This window comes from Rissa tridactyla, chromosome 2, assembly GCF_028500815.1.
Source record: "Rissa tridactyla isolate bRisTri1 chromosome 2, bRisTri1.patW.cur.20221130, whole genome shotgun sequence".
Taxonomy (NCBI): domain Eukaryota; kingdom Metazoa; phylum Chordata; class Aves; order Charadriiformes; family Laridae; genus Rissa; species Rissa tridactyla.
In genome coordinates this window covers 44,407,705-44,428,026 of record NC_071467.1, presented here as the reverse complement: position 1 = coordinate 44,428,026, position 20,322 = coordinate 44,407,705, and the positions used below count along the sequence as shown (strand labels likewise).

The 20,322-nt window shown below is 36.0% G+C and overlaps 1 protein-coding gene across 1 annotated transcript in view; it reads right to left on the bottom strand.

Moving 5' to 3' along the window:
- Positions 1 to 9,618, bottom strand: part of ST18 (ST18 C2H2C-type zinc finger transcription factor) — a 63,175-nt gene extending 53,557 nt beyond the window's left edge. Inside the window, exon 1 of the mRNA XM_054191608.1 lies at positions 9,588 to 9,618. The gene's annotated coding sequence lies outside the window, so the exon portion shown is untranslated. The remainder of the gene's footprint in view (positions 1 to 9,587) is intronic.
- Positions 9,619 to 20,322: the final 10,704 nt, after the last annotated feature.

The following is a 20,322-nucleotide window of genomic DNA, read 5'->3' as shown; positions in this document are numbered from 1 at the left end:
GGAACAAAAATTCTGAATGTCTCCCCATCTTAGTCCTCTTCTATATCTGCTTGTTCTGTAAGAAACAGATGAGCTGGATTCTGTCTAAGTCTCTAGCACAATGGCTTCCAGAGTTTTAGGCGATAGCTGAAAGTATCTGTTCCCCAAAAATCACACAAAAATCCCGAGCTCCTCATAAGCTGATGATGAACAAGAGAGATTACTGGCACTGGATACAGGAAGGGGATGATCTGCTCCTGGGATGGACTGCAAGTCAGTTGAAATGACATTGATGTTATTGTTTACATTGACCATGAATGCTGGAGATTCATGAAAGGAGCTGGAATGTCAGAATCCAAAGAAAGAGAGCATTGGTAGTCTGATCACTGCAATTGATTAGTTCTGTTAATTACAGCAACTTTAAATGAACAACAGTGGTTGGGGACGAAGGTGGAGAATGACTATGAGTCAATTGTTTGCTTTGTCTTCAGTTCAAGACGGTCAAATTTATGTTCCATTTCCTTAACTAACCCTCATTGTTTGCAAAGAGTGCCTGTAAATTTTATAGCTCAGTGGAATCAAGAGTGACAGTGTTCTCAGTTTATGTTGTTCTAAAAGTGAGAACAGAGAGAAAGATGGTATTAACATACTGTCTCATCATAACCAGAAGTTGGAGTCTCCACAGAAAGACTGAAAATCCACAGCATCAGTCAGGTCTGCAAGAACTATTCAGCATCCAAGGACTAGGGTGGTGTTTCCAACACTATGAAATTACTTACTGAATGTGAAAGAATTCACATATTCTGACTATATACAAAGACAAGTCCTAGATTCAGAAAACAAGATAGAAACTAATTTTAAGACACTTGGATTAGCCATATATTTTATACATAGAGAGAGAAGAACGTTATCTAAAGGAAGAAAGTAAATTGCATCACTTCTGACCATGGATACTGGAATATGAATTCAACAAGGGTGAGCTAAAGTTCATTTACAGTCGAAGATTGAGTTAAACCAGAAAAAGAAAAAAATTTTTTTCTAATTTTTTTACATAACTTTTACGTATTAAAATATATTCAAACATTATGCCAACAAAAACTTATGGCTTTATGTGAAAATATAAAAAAAGACCATTTGTTAATAGAACTCTGATGTGAGTTTTTACAGGTGAAATTTTCAGGCCAGTCCTGGAAAGGACTGCTGAGCTCTTATCACTGCTAAGAGGCTAAACATGTTTGTGCCCTGATTGCTCATCTGGAGACAGAGTTATTGACATTAACATTTTCTTGTGTTTTATAAAGTAAACCGAGCGATAGTAACTTTTAGACAATCTACATTTAGACTTCATGATGGAGCTTGTTGTATTCCACAGATTCAGCCTAAATCATGAAAAATAATCTGGAAAATAGCTCCAGCTGGGAATCCCTGAAAAACTATTTTGAGAGAATTCATCAGGTAAAAGTAATGTCCTTCCATCAACATTTTTAAGCATTGAAATTGGAAGAACTTCAACCAATAAAATGTGTTGAAAAAAATTGCTCCTCATTTAGACTCGGTGAATTGGCTCTAACATAAACTCAGAAGTAGCATGACTTATTCCAATGATAATTGAAGAAAATATGACTGTTTCTCATTTTTTTAATATCACGTGTGGACAAAAAATGTATTTCACCCCTTTCTAACAAACCCGTACACTTGGCTTACAAGTTGTATCTGTGAAATGGACGGGAACTTTTCCTGTGCACTGTAGCAATCATTCTAGGGTTAAAGGGGTTTCTACAAGTAGAAAAGTTTACTGCCTTACACAGGCAATGCTCTTTTTCTAAAATGCCAGAGTTGTGAGAAGTTCAGTCCAGGGCTGAACCAAGATAAAAGGAATGCACATGGGGTATATATGGGAAGAAAGATAAAAGGGAAATTCATATTTATGAACACTAATATAGAGCATAATAAGCTCAGTAACTTGGGGGTATTAAAGTATTTGTCTATATACACAAATGAAAGGTTTAGCTAGGAAAAAAGGAAAAGAACTGGACAGATAATACTGTGGAGAAAATATGGTATCATAACTGATAGCTGCCTGGAGCATGATATTAAAACATATATTTTATTTTAAAAAGACATATAAGAAAAGCAAAGGAGCTGCCATAGCCTTGTTGGTGAAAGAGGATTTATTAGCCCCCATAAGAAGAGGCTGGGGAGAAACGGGTAATGGTGTTAAGTCATTATGTACTGAGCTTGGAGATGTTTCAGACAGTAAACTAAATGTTATAGGCCACCTGACCAAAAAGAATAACTGGACTGTGAAATGATTGAGCAAATAAAAAGAAGCACGTAAAAAGAATGGAGCAATGGTAAGTCAGCAATAACATAGGAAAAGGCATGCAGTTATGGTGAAATCTACCCATGCCTCAAGCTCACTGTGATGCCTGAGGCTAAAGTACAACAATTGCAGGCTGCAATAGGCTTCATGAAATGTCTTTTTTTTAAAAAAAAAGAACAACCTCCTTTTTTTTTTTTTAACTCTAGTTTGCTATTTTAGCAGAGTTCTCCCCACAGGAAAGGCAACTCGGAGAAGGATAGCACAGATTTAATTTATCTTCCCTGGTTTTCTTGTTTTCAGTTTACAAGCTTGTCGGATCATAAGGATATTCAGATCACATAAAAAATTATGCACATAAACCCTCTAATTGAAATATTATGTTAATGAAATGGATGACTTCTTCATGTTGTCTTTATATAGCTCATAGATCAAGAACTCTATATGACTAAGTTGTATATTTGGATCCTTTTCTAATAGGTAAGTTATTTTTAGTGAAAGCCAGTTTGGAGGAAACTTAATTTTTATTGTCTGGAGCTCAAGAAGTTCTTAAATTCGGTAATATGAATGAATGCCCAAGATCTGGGCCAAATCCAGCCTCCCTAGCCTCTTTTTCATTTACTCACTCAATCTGTCCAGGTTCAGTAGGTCAATAAATTCCAGTGGGACCCAAGCCAAGAATTTGGCTTAGAATGGATTAAGTTTCTAGGCAAATCTACAGATCATCCACACAACCTTTGCATCCAGAAAGCCTTGCACGTGAGTGGTCAGCCTGCTAACACCACTAAATGCTCAAATAAAAAGCATACTGGTAACTACAGTCTGATTAGAGAATACATAAAAAAGATAAGATAAGCAAGATAAGCTTTTTTTTTTTTTTTTTGATAACAGACAATGGGACTGTAAGCAATTCATTGTCAGGAGCCAGTACTTCCCTTTAATGTAGCAGGAGGTCCCATGGCTACATTCTTTTCCTTTCCTTGCTATCTCCAGGCTGTCCACAGTCTGTTTAGGCTTGCTTTTACTTGGCTGGATCCACCCTTGACATCAGTCAGACAGAGCAATTCAGCCAGCCATAATATTTAACTCATGATTGATATATATGAGGCAGAAGTCACCGGCTGGCATTTCAATCTCTGTATGGCTTGCGGTCATCTATAGTGAAAAGATCTGTTATAAGAGGAAACAACCATTTGGGCCTATAAAGTTCCAATACATTCTGTCACCCAGCAGAAGGCGTTAAGGCATGTTCAGCTTTAAATTCCTGTGTAGGGTTGGGAGGATAACATTTGCTGTGTGCTGATGAACACAGAAGTCGTGGTGGGGAAGATGTCTCCTGTAATATACTAAATAAGTACAAGGTTTAGTTCAAGGCAAGGAACACTCAAAGATGCAAGAAGCTCTGAGGTAGAAAAAAACCTGCAAATAACTATCTTGCCAGCCTAGCAGCCACAATTAAAATGATGTGGATTTGACATACGATGTAAAACTATTACAGAAAAGCATATGTTGGAGAGGAGAGGAGAGGAGAGGAGAGGAGAGGAGAGGAGAGGAGAGGAGAGGCGAGGCAGAGGGAAGGTAGGTGAGGAATGACAGCACTGCAGATTTCACAATTTGATGGCTAATTAGAGGGGAACTGGAAGATGAAGGAGGAAACAAGGGAGGAGCTTCAACATGACAGACCTATAAAATTGCTTGCCATTACAATTTACGTTAATGCTTGTTTTATTAGTTATGATAATAGATGACATACAGGATATAATAATAAGGTGGATTCCAGCACTATTATTTTATTAGTTCTGAGACCAGCATATACTTACCTTTGCCTCACAGTAAACTGCACCATGCACCGATTGTTCACTGTTTGTTTATGCTTGACTATTCAATGTTTTCTATCAAACATCAATTAGAAAATCACTTTTCCTTAGCATAAACCACAAATTTCCACAGATTCTTTGAGGAGAGTACTGACTAGCTCTCCAGAGTAAATTCCTTAAAAGCCTAACAATGTTGTCAGAACAGAATAAGAAATGAACAAGATTTACTGGGAATTTAAGAAAGTATGATTGATGACAACATGACAGCCTTAATTACACCAGAAATCATGGAGTAAGAGGCAGAGGTTAATATTTTCAAAGCCCCATAACCATTTCAATTTCTACAACGGCTAGGGCAGGGAGGAAGTTCTTTTCCAAGCTAGAGAGCAAGCACTAGATACTCTTAACTCATCAGTCTGTTACCAGACTTTGGGAATAGGTACTCTTGAGATTAATGCCCATTGTTTAATTAAAGAACAGTTATCAATAGAAACAGTGTGACACAGGTCTTTGTCCCAGGTGAAATGCCTAATCTAGATGTATCATGGAGAAATATTTGACTGACAAGTTGGCACAACTCTGTCCCAGCCAGTTACCATCATAAGGATCACTGGGGAGGAGAGCTGGGAATGTATGCTGTCAACACATGTTCTTCAATTGTAAAAAAGACTTTTTGTCAAGCTCTGACATGTCTGCAAAAAAACAGGGTAAATATCCTGGCAGTAGATATAACTATTGACCATGTTCATTTAGCATTTGTTACTAAGTCTATTTGGACTCAGGAACACACTTTGTTTCAGCAAATCACATTAAGGACTGTGAGGGTATCACGCTCTCTGCCAGTGGGAGACAGATGAGACCGCAGGAAACGCAAGAGTCCACCTCAGTTCTATTCCAAATGTGCTTATTCAGGATTATGACAAATGTGCTTTTTCCCCAGCAGTTTCCAGAAAATCTTGAGTCTATGACCAAATCCTATGGAAACAGAAGCCAAGCCCAAAGGACAAACATGACAGTTTTTCCAGATGCAGGCTGGGAACGAACAGTTTTCTCAGTCTCTGTCTCACTTTTAAGCAGTGCTATGGGATAAGAGCACTGTGAAGGTGATAGCTACAGAAATGATTTGTAACCTCATTTCTTACTGAGGAACATCTTTGTGCCTTTTTGTCATTTTTTTTTTTCATGTGACCACTTCTTCCATCACCTAAGTACGGCTTTCACCTCTTCATCAGGTCATCTGCCAGACTTGTGCTTTTGTTTCATACAAATATTTCTTAAAAAAATGCTTATTTTATGAAGCTCAAGAAAGAGCTACCAATGAATCGTTCCTTTTAAAATGCAGCTAGGCACGCACAGTCCTTTTATTTCATGCGATGAACTTTTCCTGAGTGGCCAAATCATCTTTTGTCTATCATACTGTCTACCATCATTCCATTACTGTCTGAAGTTAGAGTTCAGATATAATTGGATACATAACACCTACCAGTAATTAGAGGAAACTAGCAAAATATTCAGGATTGTAGAATATGTAATAACTATTTCAGTTAGCAAAATGCTTTTTAGTATGCTATCGATACTGTTATTTATGTTGACACACCTCTTAAATATTTTGGATAAAGTTAAGGAATATATTTCAGTAATGTAAACCTTCTGAAATACTTCAGTATCATTGATTGCAGGGTTGCTTTGCTGGTTTCTCACCCTACTAATCAAGAGACAGAAGCAAAAAGTGAAGCATCCAGTTACTCTGTCTAGCAAAAGGTGAAGCGTCCAGTTACTCTGTCTACCAAAGAGGCATTCAGACAGCTCTGCTCTATTCTCTCTCTGCTAAAACTTTCAAGATACTCATATCCCTATACACTCACACTGAACAGTTCAACTTATCTGAATACCTAAAATGTCTAAAAACATCTGGAACAAGAGTTCCAAATAAAAAGTAACTTTCCTTACTTTTGAAGAAATGGTCCTTTTGAAGAAATGATCTAACACTACAGAGAGTAAGAGGACGTGTAACTATTCCCACCAAAGATCAGCACTGTTCTCCATGACTTGAAACACTAGTTCCTTGTGGAGTCTTCATTAATCATTAGTGACTGAAGACAGAAAGACTTGATTTCACCTGTATCTAACCCAGGAAAGAAACCCTTTCTATTCAGATATGGACCTAACCAAACTGATCTATGCTTCTGTAATCCCATGCGTGGATCGATCCAATTTGCTCTTCCTTGGTCTGACCCAGATGCCACTCCATAACCTACAGATGGTTCATCGTACTGTAGCCCATCTGTTAAATGGAACACGGTAATGAAAATACATCACACCAATATTCCTCACTTCCCTTTGGTTTTCATTCTAATCCTGAACACAGCTGAAGGTCCTGGTCCTTTCATTGGTCCAAGACTAAATCATCTAAGAGAAGACCTCTTTCTGCTTTTTTCAGAAGATGGATACAACAGAGATGTTATGCCCAAAAGCATGAAGTTCAAGCCTAAATGTACAGGACACAAATCTTCTGGCTTCAGCACTCCTACCACATGTTGTGCTTTGCTATGCTTATGTTGTGATAAAAGATTCACTTCTTCCCGTGGGTAGTTTAGCTACCAGTGAAATCACCACAATACTACATTCCTAAATGAAAAATCATACCATTTCATAAGTTCATAAGTAAATAATTAACACTGGAAGGAGCAACAGCTCTGTTTTGAAAGACTTATTAAGTTTAGCATGTTATGCTTCAACACCACAGCATATACGGTAGATAGAGTAAAAAAAAAAGTTCTTATAAATCTGAAGTAATAACACATCAGTATTAATAATATTAATGCATAAAGAAAATTATTTACATAACATCGAAATTTGTGATTCATTATTTCATATAATTACATGAAATAAGTGCAATTTTGACACATATAGGAGTTGTGTACCTGGAAGAAAAGTACTGTCCTCTGAAAACTCATTGCAGCACAAGAGAAGTTTTAGCTGTTTTACTAAATAGAAAAAAATTAAAATTGAACTTGGCCCTTAAGGTGATGTTCTTTTCAAAATATACTTTTAATGCAGAAAGGTGGTCCTATTTCTCAGGAAAAGATAGATGATAGCAAAACCATTAGCCATATTTCTGGGTGAAATCTTGGCTTTCTTGAATTCAATAGATTTTTTAGCATTGAATGCCATTAGCAAGAATACAACCCCTGAAATTTAGATGAGAGAAATTTTAATGCATTATTGCATCTAATTAGTAATCATAACTCTTTGTTTTGCTTTTCATTTATTTAATTATCTACTTTTATGAAGCACAACTTGCAGAATAAGAAAAGGCTAACAAATGCTCTAGAACCAATCAATGTTACGAAACTAATAATAATACAATATGAGCATGTAAGCTTATGTAGTCCCTTTCATGTAGAAGTATCCCAAGGCACTTTGTAACAGAAACTCAATAAGGAGTGCAAAAGTGCTTTGTCAGATAGGATAAGCCAGGGGAAAAGGGGAAATTAATTAAGCATGGATTTAAATTTCTCAGCCAACACAGCATTTAGAACCTTGGTCAGAAAAGACAGTGGTTCCAATATCTGTATCCAGGGAACACAACAGACTATTTCAGTATTTAATTCTTGAGGAATGTTCAATAGTTTTTCCACAATAATACGTGTATGAGTAATAGGAATGCAATTTCAAGACTGCATTTCCAAAAGGTAGCCCCTGCCTCTCTTCCTCTAGTTTTTCAGAAACAAATAGATTCATAAAAGTTGATCACCTGACTTGTATGCCATTAAAGACACTTGACTGTGGAGGTACCCAACATGGAATTTGGTACTGTAGAAATTACAAAGAGCAAGTTAAGGACTGGGCAATGGCTTTGTTGGCTGTTTAGCTCACTGTTTCAAACCAATGTATGTTTCTTTATGAAGGTAGTCCATGCTTCTGACAGAGAGAGTAATTTGTTACACAGTAGTTTCTAAGATAGCATGTATTTCACAGGGGAAAAACAAAATTACTTGGGAAAAGCTATAGTAATTGATAATGCATAAATTACAGCTTCCCTGATGTTGCAGAAACTTGCACATCCTCTATTTTTCAAACATTTTTCTCTTAGGAACACATGGACCATCCTCATTTTTGGATGACTGCCTCTTTGGATTAATGCATCCTTCTGGTGCATAAATTAGGGATGCATAGAGGAAAAAGGAGAAGCACTAAATCTCAGGAAACTGAAGCCGTACAGAAAAATGTGGTTCACAGTAGAGCTGAATGAGTGACTCACCATGAATAATTTATCCAAAAAGTTAGCCTCCACTTCTGTTCATGGAATATCTATAAGCAACTCATAATTTCCTCAGTTGTATTAGAAAACAAAACCTTAAAATATTGTATGTCCTCACTGTAAATAACTTCCTGCTAATATTTCATGTCCTATCTTAAGAGACGGTGGCATTTTGATTGATCAAATAAATCACATGATGATGTTTCTCTTCCCTAGGTGGATGAACCAACAAGCACATACTTCAGATGCCTGCTGTGGTTAAGAAAGCAGCTCAGTAGCATGTGATGAAAAGTGAGCGTAGGCAAAATAAAAGAATTTGAGAAAAACTTCTAAGGGTTTTTGCAAAAATGCTTTCGGTGTTTGTAGCTGTAGTCCATTCCAATTTCCATTAATAACTCTAGGAATTTGCAGCTACCTGTACATATTTTCCTTGGGGGACATGAAGAGTGAGCTTGTCCCAGAGAAAACTTGAATTTGATGGTATGTGTTCTTTTTTGAAGATTTGGTACTGACTAATGTACTAGTTTTTCCAGGGTTTGTTCTAAGCTCTTGGACCAGTTATTAGGAGTTGATGCACATATTGATAAGATTGAAGTAGTAATGTTAAATTTTTACTAGATATTTGGTGATCTGAAATATCCTTGCAGAATTTATGGTTTTGAATGGATTGCTACGCTTTGTGCAAATTTGAAAAGCACTCTCTGCTACTTCAACAAAATATGGAACCTCAGCAAGTACTTGAGGAAGAATGAGCCGTTTGTGCATTTAGAATTCACACTAGTATACAGAAACTATCAGTTTTATAGAAGCCATCTAACAAAACCTTATAAAGGTTAATATCTATTAGAATGTTCAGATGCTAAAATACTATAATATTTATTACAGGAAAAAGAAGACTGAAGATTGATCAGAAAATATACTCTTCTGTTGTGTGTCCTGGCACAGGCTGAAGATAACAACAACATACCAGAATCCTGCCCACTTTGCATTACTTTTGATCATGCTTGCATAATTAATGCTAACATTTTGCTTTTATATTTGGTATATTTAAAAAGTGAATCTACATCAAGTACCCTTTGTCACATCTGTGCTAAATATCTACATAATGCATAATTTGCTGGATTATCTATTTCACAGCAGTACCATTGGTATGAATTTATCAATATAATCAGAAAATGAAACTGAAAAAATAAACGTGAGTTCTTACCTGAGCTCTTGAGCTATGGAGTCCACTTGAACTGTTAATAAAAGCAGGAAAGAATGAATTAGTTTACACTTCCAGAGTTGTGCTTTCTGCAACCTTGAACCTGCCTATCTGTGATGACAGAGGAGCTGCTATCAAAACACAGGTGATTATTTCACGCTAACCACAGTATTGTAGCTACTAGTGGCAAACATTAACTGAACACATAATTCTCACAGTTATTTTAGGCTGCATAAAACCTGGAGTATGATGTTCAGTGGAACAATAAGAAAAATGCTAGGAAAAAATAAAAATAAAAGAGAAGGCACTTATTTTTACTGAAAATAGGATGAGTGACAAATCTCTGCCTTTTCTGAATTTTAATTCAATTTGGGAATGATGAAGGCTAATGTTTACAAATACCTACCCACACAAGGATATACAGCATATTGACAAAGCCAACAGGTGGTTCTAAGGATTACTCATATTGCATGGGCAACTTTTGTTTTTTCCACTTCTGGGAAAATGTTCCTGATATATTAATTCCTATGGATGTGTGTGCACGTGTATAAAAAAGACAGAGAAAGAAAATCCATAATTTTTAAAAATGTGTTATTAGCTTTTTGAATGAAAAGGGTATGAATCCCCTATTAAATACAATTAAAGTCTGCCAAACCAGACAGACTGTTTTAATTCACAGTCCTGACCACAGAAAAGACATGTTCTAATGCTGAGGGGTGAATAACTTCCCTATTCAATAACTTTGTTCAAGTCCTCTGTTCTGGGACTTTTGAAATATATATGAATTTTACATTAATTTCAGAGAACATTACTCTCTGAATGTTCAGGGTTGTGTCAAAGTTTTGATAGGATAACGCTTATCGTTTTTAGAAAGGTTTATCTGTATTTATCCCCTTGTCTGCAGGCAGTTTGTGGCACTCCCACCCTCTTCCTCTGTCCTTTCCTAATTGAAGTCTAGCACTTTTCATCCCTTTGGACATTTGAAACTAGAGAACTAAGCCAAACCACACTTTAATTTTTTATTCTGACCACAACTTGAACCTAAAGGCACGATATTAACAATCCAGAACTATGGAGTTGTGGCAATGAATTAAATTAGTCTTTTTTGCACAATCCTGAGAATGCACGATTCACAGTAAAATCAGAGTTAACGATGGGTGCTCTGCACCCCTGAAAATAGTCATAAGGAAAAATGTTCACAGGGCAGGCAAAACTTTGACATTTATTTTTAAGTATCTCCATTTTTCACTCATTATCAAGAGTCACAAAAAGTGTTATGAATTAAAATAAAAAGTTATTTTCCTGGAAGAGCTGTATTGCTAGTCAATCATGTTTTCCAGATGTTGAGATCATTAAGGGCCTGTTTATCTCTCAGTACTGCATTTCCATCTGTTCCTTACAAAAAGAGAGGAATAGCTGGGAAATACAACTATGTCATAACTTTGCAAAATGAAACACGAGGAGCAGCACTTAAAAAAGCAGAGGGTTCTCCTCTGCACATACACCTGCACCTTTTGATTGAAGTAAATTTACTTCTGGACCATTTACACAGCTAATTTACAGATAATTAATGGCAATAGACAGAAAAACATTCAGCTGGCTAAGACAAAGTTTTGTACATTATTTTGAAAGCATCCATTCAATATTGTCTAGCTCTACTCCCTATGGAAAATCTTTGTTTGCATAATAAAAAGCATAACCTTTATTTTCTTTGAGAAATAGCTCAAAGAAAATAGCATACAGTAGATTTTTTTCTGCTTTTCTTTAAACCATAGCTAATAACATTGTGCCTCTTAATGCCAGCAGTCTGTGTCCTGCCTTGATTAAAAAAGCAGCCCTAAGGAAGCTACACACTCTCTTACTGCACATTAGGGATTGTGCACAGGAACTATCATATTTCATGGTGCGCTGGGCACAGGGTCGTGGAACGTGCTTGCTAACTCACCCTTGATTCCTTTTGAGCGTGTGCGCAGCTTTTTATTTTCCCCATCTGCATCCATCTGTAATATTAACACAAAGTCTTTAATTCATTCCTTTTGCCATTGAGAAAAAAAAGTCTCCAATGCTTTTTTTTTTTTCACATTTCCAAAGGCTAGACAGTAATAGAAAGAAGAATAATCATGCCTTATTAATCTTGTCAAAGAGATAAAAAGCCATCTGTGAATATCTAGTGAATACCTAGGAGATACCTTTAATGATACAGATTTGTTTAATAAAGTGATGGTTATGAGTAACTCCATAAGGTTTAATGACAAAGTCTACAGGTGTTAGCTGAAGGCATAAGGTTAGAAACAGCAGTGCTCTGTGACTGCTGCTTTCAGCATCCACCTCCTGGAAGAAGAGGTCCCAGAAAACCACAGTGTTTACAGGCACCCTGCATTATTGTTGTAACTGAATCATATCTTAATAGCGGTGTTGGAACCTGCATTTCTGACAACTTCTTCCTTTAAAAGTGAAACCTTCTTGCTTGAATGGGCATAGTTGCACATGTACAGCTTTGAAATACTTCACCACTTAAACAAGTCATTAAAGAGACGGTTACAGATTTGTATGAGTTTTTTGGAGAAAGTAGTGTCTAGGTTTGTGTTTCACATTAAAAAAACTCAACCAAACAAAACACCCAACCCCCCAAAAAGTCAGCTGCTGCAGTAAGATTTCTAATGTAAACGAGAGAGAACTTTGAAGATCAGCTGCTCTCATGACACTTTTGGCTACGTCTAAACCAGCACTGGAAATATGCACCTTCTGGTCTTGGATCTGGACCAGACCCATAATTGTAGGGGCAGATTTTCAACCCGTGGATTTTACTACAAACCCCTGAAAGTCAAATGGATTAAGATTTCATGTTCTGATGTAAAGAGCTGCAGTGACGTACAGCAGAATGTACAACAGTGTAATTTTGACTATGTCCAGGGAGGCGAATTTCTCTAGTTTGTAAAAGTAACTCTTAATTTTTATGTAAGGAAGACTCTCTCATGAGGAATATTTGTCTTGGCAAAATATCGGGAACTATGGAATTCTTATTCAGTCTGTGGTAGTATCTTACTATCCATCTTTGCTTTGAATCTCAATTTCGATGTTTGTAAAATGGTGACGATAAAACATACTGTAGGTCAAGCAACTCCCGTGTGCTTCTGCACACCAGTATGCAAGAGTAAATGCAGACACCAGCATCTGATTTGTATAACTGTGTTAGGCAATAGGTAAATGCTTTCTGTGGATACCAGAAGTTGCATATGCCTGGCATCTTTCCCTGCAAAAGGTCGCAAGATAAAAAGCAATGTCAACAGAAGATCCTGTCTATTATTTCACTCTTCCTTTCTGAGGATTAGCAGAACTGATTTGCCCCACTGAGGAAAGATGCAAGAAGCTCTGTTTGTGCCTTCTTCCATTTATAGAGTTTGAATATCTGAGGATGCTTTATTTTTAGCTTTATATGACTCAGATAACTAAGATGTTTTGAAGGTCTTTTCTGAAAGAACATTGCAGAATATGACAAAATTGACCTGAGAAAGAAAAAGAATAAATTCAGCCTTTCTAGGGGAGAAAAAAGCACTGCTCTAATTTCCTGGTTTTTTTCTGTTTGTTGTTATATATGGTTACATATTGCATGCAGCTACCGGAATCAAAATACCTATTTGCAGGAGAGAACTGAAGCATTTGAAAAGGGTATTCGAGTACTTGAAGAAGTCTAATTCTAGAACACGGGTTACTGATACCTGAAATGAAATTATAAATTGATAGAAATGCATCTCAAAGACAGACAATGATATCTTTTCTCTGTTTAAATTTACATCTAATGTTGATTATTATCAGGGAAGGAACATAAGTGGCTTGTGTTTACGTAGTGGGGCTGATGGCAACCTTTACTTGTTACTATCCTTAAAACCTGGAGAACGAGTTTTTGCAATGTGACTGCAATGGTAATGGGAAACATGGCTCTGTTCTCTGATGCTGAGTTGTGATTGAAGGCACTGACCTGCCATAGACTTATAATAGGGGAGCAGGTGTGGCAATGATGGACTTTAATTTCCTTTAATAAACCTTTTATGTGCCACACTTTTACTGCCATTCTATGCTCTCCAAGGTCCTGCACATAATAGGTTCATTACTTTTGATTACTATAGTCTATTGAGACAAACAACTCCAGAACACACTATATATTATGTTCAGTTAAACCAATATAGACTATTTATCCACTGTGCATTATTTCACCTGCAACTCTACAGACAAAATTAACAACAGCTCCTGTAAGCTAAAACTATTAAAACCACTGGTACTCCTTTGTCATCATTTCATAATAAATACCACACCAATCACAGCGCTGCTCTTTTAATTATGAAACAAAAAGTGTACACTGCTTCTACTGAACAGCAGTTACTTTGGTCTAAATAGCACGTTGCATTGTGATGAATATTTTAAAACTGCACAATGAGTGAAAACCAACAATAAAATCAATGCAGGTGATTTTTCTATTGATTTTCTTTCCTTGTAATAATTTGAAATTATGAGAGATGTTTAATCAACTCAAACCTAAAATTTATAGGACTATAACATGTGGTGCATACCACATATTAAAATAATCATCATGTCTGTGTTGTATAAAACACACCTTAACTTAAGAAAAGTCCCGCGCATGAACCTGAAAATTATACAAAAGTAACTGAATAAAACTGTGAAATCTTTCAAGTGTGTCAGCAAAAGGACATCTCTTTCTCAAAATTTAAGTGTAATATCTTTGGGGTTTGATAGTTCTTTCAGAGACAGCCTGATACTGAAAAAAGTGAACAAAGTCTCTCACTTCTGATTTTTATCTACATAGTGATTGTTTTACATGAAATCACAGCCACAGCAAGAAGTATTCAAACTTTTAAATCACCCATGGAACAACGAAAGAATTAAACTCTAAGTGAGAAATTCTATCCAAAGCTTTTAGAGGTAATTGTTATCAAGGTGTTAATTTGAGAGACATATGTTATTACTGATACGTACTGTAAAGATTGGATGGATTCTGGAAGGTCCTTCATGCTCTCAAAGCTGGGCATGGTCAGCACTTCAGTAAATATGTTGTCTTGAGACAAGAAGCCATAAGGGATAAATGGAATGGCCATGCCTGCACAAAATCCTCACATGATGTCTTACTACTAATTTTTTTAGCCATCAGGACCATCGGGTTAATATCTAAGTGTTTGTCAGGAAAATTTTATTGGGAGTTGCAGTCCCATATTTTTTAAGGTCAAGCTTCACAAAAACAACGACATGCGAATAGTGGAATTAATTCCAGTTTATCTTTCTCTCTTATACCTAGATTCTCTGATTTGATGGGTTGTAAACGCATCTAAACGTTTTCTTTTCAAAATTAGTTGAAACTAGCTAATGGACTCAAAAGGATTTAGAGGGAGATAAACAGTAAGAAATGCAGCGACAGAGGGGTAGCAGATATGCAGTCCCAAATCATTAGGCAAACAGGCTAAAAAATAAATGCTTGCTTTAGAGTTGCTTCAGTTACATCCTGTTTCTGTGATATGGAAATTTACTGAGGATGTTGAATTATTCTCTAAAAGCATGTTCCAACAAATCTCCCTAAGATTATGAATGTTTTCTGTTTGACTTTGTGAATTTCAGTTTGATCCTCCCTCCACCTTTCCTTCCATATTGGTTTAGATGTAAGGGTAAGTCAATAACTAGATCCCAGAAAACTGATTGGAGTCACCGACGATACCAAAAATTCTGCTTGGCTGAAACTGGAGTAACTTGCTCAGTGACTGCTGCAGGGTATTCGTGTTTCTCCAGATGAAATTACTGGTGGAATAGCAGCAGTCATACTCTCTGAGCAAACTATTTCAGAGTTCCTGGCTGCAGAAAGCAAATGTTACTTTTTCTGTTTGTACCATCCCACTGCAGTTGTCGGACTCGAGAGCAGCACCTGGAAATACTTCCCTGAGCGAGAGAATCAGGATTTGGCTCTGAGTTTGGTTTTTTGTGTGCCTGGAGTCTATCTGCGCACATGTGCGTGTACTGATATTATAATGGGATCCAAGAATATGACTAACAGCTGAAAATAGGGCATGTTCAATAAATGAAAATAATAACAGTAATAATAATAACGATTTCAGTTTACTTGCACATTTTTAATTCTGAATTTCAGAAACTAAATTCATATTACTATCTCGGTAAGATAGTTCTACAGCACATTGCTGTGAAATAAACTCTGACTTGGGGAAGCCAGTGCTGCTGACTGAGGTAAAAGTGAAATGCACCTCCTGGAAAGAGCTAAAGTAAGAGCTGTGCACTTTCTAACTTCTATTGTAATCTTTGTACAAGCATGACTTTTCTGGAGTGGATTTCAAAGTGCTGGAGTGGCAGTCTCTTTCCTTTTGCCTAACTAGCTAGAGGCAAAGAAATCACCAGTTTATCTAGAGTTAAGGAGTATAAAAGTTGACATTTTGTTGTGATTTTCCAACTAAAAGTTACATCTGATTTTCAAAATGAAATTTGGCAAACAACTTCTCTAGGACAAACCTTGAGAGGTCTGAAAAAAGAACAGCTTTTCTCTACTATTTTTGATTTGTAAACTACTTGAGTTTGTATAGGGGCAACAGATACATCTGGCACTAGAGTAATGAACTTAGCCAGGGAAAAAAAAAAACTTCGATGATTTTTAAGGCACACAAATCCACCCTCAAGTCTCAAATACAAGCCACAAACTTCAAAATTGAAGTCCGACACTGCTAAGCGCTACAAACACGTTTGTGCTGTGCCCCAGAGTGACTCGACACTGTGTGTGCCTCTCCCTACAATAAATAATACCCTCAGAGCAAGCTTTTGGCACTCATATTTTAATGTTTCTTTTCAAGAACTCCTTTAAGAATCTAAGACATTAAAAAGGAATATTGTCAGAACGAAAAAAGATCTTTTTAAATAAAACTGAAAGCAAGAAGGTTTCCTACAGCCTGTCCAGAAATACAGAACACTCTTTGGCTGTCTGTGTAGATGTCTGTGCTGAGTGCATTTTTCTGACATTCTACAATAGCTTTTTTTTAGTAAGAAGTATTAATGGCAGACTGACGGTGAGAAGTATGGGGTGAAAAGGAAATGCAAAGTACACATAGAGCAACTTTTAGATAAAGCTTATATATTCTGATTACTGGCAGTAAGAATATCCAAAATCCAAAGGCAAAATTTTTAGGAACATTGCTTGTACTGTGGTTAAAGTTTCTCCTTCTTCTTCTTCTACTTCTTCTTCTTTTTAATAACATGTTCATGGACAGGAAGGAGAAGAAATGTTTACAAAACATGTGTTTTTAAACACTATTACTGAAAATACACCTTGTTTTGTGATTTTGAATATTCTTAACCAAGGAGTCATCTCATCTTTATTTTTGAAACTTTTGCTTTAGTTTACACAATTCTATTCCTGATTTCTCTAGGAGAAAGTTGAATAACATGGAAATAATTGGTTCAGATGTATTAATTTCTCAAGAATTAAAATAAATAAGTACATTTACTGAATTTGAACTTTAAAGCATGTTTATAACACACATAAATTATCAACAATCTGGCATTTTATAGTGTGGTTGAATGGTATAAATATTTTTGAGAACTAGATGTTTTTTATATTGAAGTCACGACTTGAATATATGCAGTGACAAAATAAACCTTAAATCAGGGGCAAGCTTGAATAGCTTTGTAATGTGGATGATTTATTTTGATTCTCACTTCTGATTTCTGAGTTGTCACTGCTGTTGTGTACTTCATCCATGCAACTTTGCACAACTGGCAGTGCTGAATATAAACCAAAGCCATATGTTTATGTCCTTTTGCCAAACGACTACAGCAAATAGTTCTATTATTCCCTTAGGTAATCAACGTGTGCCAAGTATTTCTATTAGTCTGCTTTACCAAGGCTTTAGAGGGCAGAGTCACAGCTTTATGAAATTAAGGGGCAACTGCTAGCTTTTTAAATTTAGAGAAAAATTATATAGTATACCATGCTGAAATGCAGCTCAACACAAGCTGATGTGTAGTCCTACTTTCTTGAGGCTTTTTTTCTTGGATTTTTATTTTTGACGTAGTTCAACATCTTGTCACTATTTCCTGGGCTACTGTGTACTAAATATAATTTTTAGAGGAAAGAAAGTGTCAATATTCAAAAAAGAAAAGAATGCTTTTATCCTTGAGATCTTTTAAAAATACACCAAAGTTTTTATCCCACCCAACTGATATACAGTAAAAAAACCAAACTCAATTAGCATTATAAAAAAGTTTCCCAAATAAGCCTCAGATTAAATTTAAAGTAGTGCATTATGAAATATATTCTCACTCCTGTAGTCATATAGACTCAAAAATATGTTCCTGTCAGAATGTAATGCTAACAGAGTGTAGTTCCGAAACTTAAAACATAGAATTTCTAGGTATTTATAAATATTTATATCTTTTTCAATAGTTCAATATTGTTATACCTGACTGTTGAAGGCTGCTGTTCTAAAACCAGAAGATTCTATGTGAGAAAAATAGTCATAGTGCACGAGACACTACACAAGAAACCACATAGTATTCTAGGACTAATATAGAGATATATTTTGACTCAAATTCATTTTTGTAAATAAATTATCCCACCTTTGCGTGTTTCCAGGTGAAATCGTGTGCAGATTCCAAAGGACCAAATTCTTCACTCAGCCCAAGATGCCTTGCCTGATTTAACAGATAATCCTGAATTTCATTCTCTGGAAAAAAACAAAACAAAACAAAACAAAAAAACAACAAAAGAAAACCAAAAACCAGCTATACTAAATAAAACGGAGCTGAAACAGGACACTGTTTAAATAAAATGGGCAAACAATCCAGGTGTATTGTTTTCTTGTGTGGTTTTTCAAATATGAGGTATAGAGGCATCAATGATGCTTCTCAAGGGCAGAAGGAATAACAATTTTTCTTTTGTTATGGTACTTTCTTTATATTGTTAATACCCTTTCCAATAGCTTTTGAAATAGACCTGCTGTAAGAAAAGTTTTTCTTCTTGCACAGACAAAAATCCATAGTTTCTATACGTAGAAATCCTTAGTCAAATGTTTTTACTGCATCAGAATCCCTTTGACCAAGCAGGACATTTCAGTACATGCTGCAAAATAAATGAGAAGCATTCTAAAATATTTTAATAATAGCAGAAAAACTGTCCATTTTCTTTTTTTCTGATTTTGAATATCAGAGTTTAAAGTTTGCCACACTGAGAGTGTTCTCACCATAAGCAAACTGCAGGAAATCCTCGACATTTCTCCATGCTCAATTTTTATTCCTTTCGGAGAGGAAACTCCTGCTAAATCAACAGTAACAGTGAGGGAAGAAGAGATGCAGAAGTTTATATCTGAGTATACAATATTAGGGCCTTGTATTCAGGAAAAAAAAATACCTGAACCCTTTGAACACTTAAAGTTGTAGGCACTTGCAATTTGGGAAAAGCTGGCTGTGAGCAGTTGTTATAGACAGGCTTTATTTTAGCATCACTCCTGCCACTAGTGACCAAAATATCAATTTTTTACTATCCTTTGCAACTTCAGAGGTCCTTTTCAAATAGTACCCAGTGTAATTAGTATAATAGATCTATTCATTCAATGTATTCCAATTACAACATAGTTCGCAGATAAACTTCTGGAGCTTGAAGGCGAAACTTTAACTATTCATTTAATGATATCTGCTGAAGTTTCATCAGTAAAATTTGTAATGTTACATTTCTGAAATTGAAAAGGCTCATTCTAAGCAGATTCTCAGGGAAGCTACAGCTTACTGAGTGACTAATTTCTGCTTGAGTCCCAATAGATACAATATTAGTTGCACCCCATCAATAACTTTTAATTAAAATTAATAAGTTTTTATCAAATAGCAAAACAGACAACAGATGCAAGATGATTAAAAAGGGAGAAAACCCAGAACAAAACAGCCCAATACCAAAAAAAAAAATTTAAGCAGTTTTCTAGCCAATATGTTGTTGGGAAAAAGGTGTTGTTTATTCTCAAAGGCCTCTTTCTCCATTGTTCTATTTCAACATCCATGAAAAAATAAAAAAAAAGGAGTCTTCAAGCTTTCTACCTGCCTCTTCCTCTTTGTTCAAAACACACTAACCTAAAACAAAAGATCTCCAAGAATAGCTACAATGGTGAACAAAGCTCTTTTTGTAAAGCCTAAAACTTAGCAGCTTTTTGTCTAAAATCCTATCATGTTATGTATTTATTAGCAATATATTTTTCATTTATTTTCTCAAAGATTGCCAATAAAGAACTAAATCACATAAGGGAGTAGCTGTAAACCCTTTGAGTTCCCTAATGTCAAACTCATTAGCATCCGAATAACCACACAGCAGCACATCATCTGCACAATTGCAATTTTTTACTACTTTTAATAGCGTTTCTCAAAGGGCTCATTTTCAACTTTCTTCAGTGGTTAGTTGGTTCTCTGGGGAAAAGGAGCTTCCTGACGCTCACAGCTTCCACTCAACAACCAGGCCGTTTGCTGTCAGAAGCATCAGCCCTCTGCCCTAACCCCATCTGCTGTCTCTCTCATCCTAGGGGAACAAGAGTTAAGACAGCACAGCTGAGATCCACTTGGAAAAGTGCACAAAGGACAGGAAAATATACAAAACTTTTCAAGTTTAACTTTACATAATAAGATAATAAGTTGAAAATCCTTCTTTTAAGAAACGGAGTCCGGGCTGGATCAGGCCTGGGGGGGAGGTTTTAAAATT